The sequence below is a fragment of the Cupressus sempervirens genome, chromosome 4, assembly GCF_028749045.1.
Source record: "Cupressus sempervirens isolate cs-2001-9-10 chromosome 4, ASM2874904v1, whole genome shotgun sequence".
Lineage (NCBI taxonomy): Eukaryota > Viridiplantae > Streptophyta > Pinopsida > Cupressales > Cupressaceae > Cupressus > Cupressus sempervirens.
Window position 1 is genome coordinate 711,973,348 of NC_143121.1, and position 5,221 is coordinate 711,978,568.

The following is a 5,221-nucleotide window of genomic DNA, read 5'->3' on the forward strand; positions in this document are numbered from 1 at the left end:
ATTTTTCTGATATTTAATAGTTATTTTGACTATTTTTCACTTAGAATACACAATTATTTATTTATTAATATCCTCTATGTGTATCATCATTTATATCTCCTTTTGTGATTTTAGTTATATTACAGAAAAATTGGACAGATTGTTTTTCAAAGGAAAACTAACAGAAGTGGATCTCACAATCACTACCTCAATTCAACCTATTGCAGGATCAGATAATTATCCTATTAAAATTGAATTAATAGAACCTATAAAATCTAATAGGAATCCTTTAAAATGTGAAAAGATGTGGTTCTTAGATAAAACATTCATGGAGAATATTAAACATGTTGGGATGAAGGCAAGTTTATAGGATCAAAGATGTATTGTTTTGTATCAAAACTTAAAATGCTCAAAAAAACATACAAAAATGGAATAAAACACATTTCAATAATATATTCCAAGACAAACTGAATAATGAAGAAGATCTTAAAAAATTAAATAATGAAGTCATTAAAAATGGCATGGAAAATGAAAAATACATTGAAGAAAAAGAACTATTAATCATATAAGAATACATTTTAGCAAAAAAAGAAGTCTTTTGGAGAAAAAAGTTGAGGGAAAAATGGCTAACAGAAGGAGATAGAAACACAAAATTCTTTCACAATAGTATAATACACAATAGAGCTTTTAAAACTATTGCTCAAATTAAAGATAATAATGGTAGTACTATTGATAATCCAATAGAAATTGTTCAAACTTTCATCACATATTATGAGAATCTATTAAACAATTATGACGCATCAAATTTAACTAAACAAAAAATTATGCTAAATAATATACCTAAAGTTATCACAAAATTTGACAACAAGGAGCTCAATAAACCTTTTACAAAAGAACAAATCAAATTAGCTCTATTTAATCTTAGCCTAGATAAATCTTTAGGGCCTAATGGTATCCAATCTTTTTTCTTCCAAAAATGTTGGGAAATCTTAGCAGAAGAATTATAGAAAGCAATAGAAGCAACTAGAAATGGGAGCTCAATCTTAATTGAAATTAATCATACCTTTTTAGCATTAATACAAGAAAAGGTTGCAACAAAGTCACCAAAAAATTTTCACCCCATTGCATCATGTAATGCAATATATAAATTTTATTCTAAAGCAATAGAAAATAGGATTAAATCTTTGCTTCAAAAAATTATCTCAGAAAAATAAACTAGGTTTGTACCTGGTAGATCAATTCTCGATGGAATATCCATCATTCAGAAAACTATACATTCTATAGTTAAAAACAAAGAAGCTTGTATGTCTATAAAGTTAGATATACAAAAAGCATATGACACAGTAGATTGGAGGTTTTTATGTAAATGCCTAGAAAAGTTTGGATTTTCCAAACAATGGATAACTATAATTTTTAACTGTATATCTACTCCAAAAATCTCACTACTTATTAATAGTACTCCAAAGGCTTCTTCAAGATTTCAAGGGGTATCTGACAAGGAGACTCCATGTCACCTTTTCTTTTTATAATTAAGGAAGAAGCATTTGGTAGAGCTATTCAAAAGGCACAAGGTGTAGTATTAATTAAAGGCATTGATATCACTAATAATGTTCCAAACATTACCCATCAGCAGCTTGTTGATGATACCATTCTTCTAGGAAGTAGTACAAAGGAAGAAATCGAAGCTTTTAAAAGAATTATATTGGATTATTTAGTAGTGTTAGAAAAAATGGTCAATGAAGAAAAACAAGAAATTTTCTTTTTAAACACACCAAGGAAAATGGAGGAATATATATGCAATTATATTTGACATAAAAAGAGTAACTTTCAATGTAAATATTTAGGGATATACTTAGAAAAAGTAGTTAGGAGAAAAAAAGGTTGGGACAATAAATTAGAAAGAGTAGAAAAACAAACAAAATCATGGAAAGGGAAATGACTAACTAAAGCTGGGAGATTAATAAAAATTAAATTTGTTCTGTTAGCTATTCCTACTTATCCTCTATCTTTCCTTTCACTACCAAATAATGTTAATAAAAAACTAGAAGGAAAACTTTAAAAAAAATTTGGAGTGGAACAAAAGAGAAAAAGAAACAAGCACTAATAGAATGGGATAAGATATGTAGGCCTAAGAATAAAGGAGGATTGGGCATAAAAAATCTCAGTTAGCAGAATGAGGCATTAGGAGCAAAGCTAGTACGATGCTTATATAGGGAAAAAGATAAAAAATGGAAAAAATACTTTATAATAAATATCTTAATCCATTAGATCCTCTCTCTCTCTCTAGAATTAGAAATCCACCAAGAGGTTCAGAAAATTGGAAGTTTATGATCTAGTTAGCAAATATCTCACTTGGGATTTAGGTAGAGGTGATGAGGCATTATTCTGGGATGATTCATGGGATGGTCAACCCCTGATTATTAATTCTAGAATATCTAGAAATAACATCAATGTAATTACTAATATTTGGGGACCTAAGGTTTCTAATGCCAAAACACTTATCAGGATTGATGAGATTGAGACTTGGGTATAGAAATCTTTGGATAATATTAATATTCCAAGTATAGATAAAACTATCCTTGAAAATATCCTTAAGGGTGGATGTGTGACTCATAATAATCGAGTAGATAAACTCATCTAGGGAACATCTAATGATGGAATATACAAAGTTAAGCTAGGATATGATCTTATAATTAAGTCACAAAGATGGGATAATATTGCTATGCTCGTGGATCTATTTTGGGACTCAACATGCCTACCTAAGCCTGGTATCTTTCTTTGGGTAGCAATTCAAAATCAGATTCTTACAGCTGATAGATTCTCTAAAATGGGATTTGAAGGACCATATGGAAGGAAAGAAATAGACAAATATTTCAAAATTTAGAACTTAGTAAGATAACTTTTTTCAATAAAATTGAGGCAGCCATCACAGAAGTTATGAATTGCCATCTCAAGAACACACCAAAGGTGGAAGGTACATTCTCAACATGGGATGGAGGGAGAAGACTTTATATATTTAGCAGAATAGAATTAAGTTAAGTAGAATACAAAGATTAGAGAAAAGGACAATTTAGTAGAAATATGATGAACCTTTATTAGACAGACATTCATAGCAAGAAAATCTACTTACATTTATTAGACATCTGAGAAACAATCATGAAACATTAAGTATAGTCTCTTTTAGTATCTCAATAATTCCACACACATATGAGTAGGAATCAATCAATGCTTAACAACTGTGAGTTGCCATCTGTTATTTAAAGCTTGGAATACTAAATATTTTTATGACTCTTCTTTCTTATAAAAGCCTATTGTTTCTCTATGAGCATGGAGTCTGCTATTTCCCTCTTTCACACTCTGGAAGTGGGGACAATGGCAGAGGGATTGTCAAACAGGGGAGGTGAAATAGGATCCTTAACCTAGTAGATGATGTTCTTAGGTTTGCAATCTCTTTGGTAATTGGGGAGAGGTTGTTTAATTATTCTCCTCTTAAACTCATAAGTATATGATAAGAATAAGAAGAATCAATGAACATTTAAAATTAGTAAATTTAGTTAATATAATTTTGATGAATCTTTTCATTTGAACTAGATAAGAACCCTAAATATTTAATCTACTCTAAGAATAAAATGTAAAATAATTAGGTAACAGCATGAGATTCTAGATAAAGATTCACATAACGCATATTATAAAATCTTCTAATTAACTCTATTGGTACAATTTAGGATTCTTATTGTATGAAGAATCTCTCAGTATGTTGATTTGTCTCTTTACTCCCATTTTTATGATCACATTGAATGGGTACTAATCCCATATTGGACGATAGTTGTATTTTATCATGTAGAAGGCAGATGGATTAATTCTTCATGGCAGGATCCTTGCTAAATTATGTTTGAAAACTTGTCTCTCTCTAGTTTTTTGTCCCTTTTCAAAGGATTCATATATGTTATTACTTGCTTCATCAAATTTTGTATTTACCTATATAAAGCTTCATATAAACTGGGGTATGCCCCTTTTAAACTGTATAATATAGAACTTTGGTCCTAGGCAAGGCTAGAGGGTTTCTTTCTCTGTTCTTTCTACCAGTGCCTGCTTGAATAGAGAATTCTATAAATTAAATTTATTTTATTCAATATAATACAAGGCTTCAGCCATTTACTGATAAAAAAAAACAAAACACTAGGAAGTTGTGTAATTTAAAAATGATGGCACTCATTTTCTTGAGTACCAATCTTTTCATTTGGTTTTTCATTTCTCTAATGCATGTAACCAAATAATATCATTGTATATTTAGTTAAAGGTAAATCTCAATTTTAAATAAATAAGAAGAGATAAAAAATTCTATGTCAAATGACACTATATTTGAAAAATGATATTTTTACAAACATATTTGTAGATTTCACTATTTAGATTACTTCCGATTAAAGTTTATTTAATATTATATGATTTATTATTACTATGAAGAAAATTAAATTTGAGATTTACCTTTAACCAAATAAAAACATAATTTTTTCTAAATTTTTAGCAATATTTTCAATTAAATGCCTTTCCCTATGAATTCCTAAATTTGTTATGATCAATGAATTTCTTTTCTCAAAAATCTAAATAGTCATATTTATTTTTCTATTGATATTTGTTATAGAACAAAACTCTTGTAGCTTTTGTGAATTTGTAGTGAGAATGTCTTATGGTGATTTCCTCTCATGATGTTTGGTGATTCATGCTCCTTAGACCAAAGAAGTGATTGGGTCATTCTTAGACACATAATAACCGAAAATGTATATGCTAAGTGAGTGCTCTACCATGCTAGGTGCACGATGACTTTTTTTAATGAGAATCTGCATCAAATAACAACTAGCTTTATAAATTATTTTTAATTATTTGAAAAACCACATCAATCCTTCCCTTTCAATGGGATTTTACCTGCGTTATTTTTTTAAAGTGTGGGAGTAGAAAACAAGGTTATAAAGTGAAAAGGCACTACCAAAACTATATGTTTAGGAAAAAAAAAGGAAGGAACTAATGATTTAATGGATTAGGCAAGGAAGTTACCGCTACCATGCATTATATTTTCTTAGCTACAATTTACATTTGATGGTAACAAATAAATGGTATACACTTATGAAATAATGTTACAGCACACTAATAGTAAATTTAGAAAGTAATATTGAAGCATCAATATAATATAGTCTCTCATCATACTAAATGGTACATACCATGCACACCCTATTTAATAGATTCT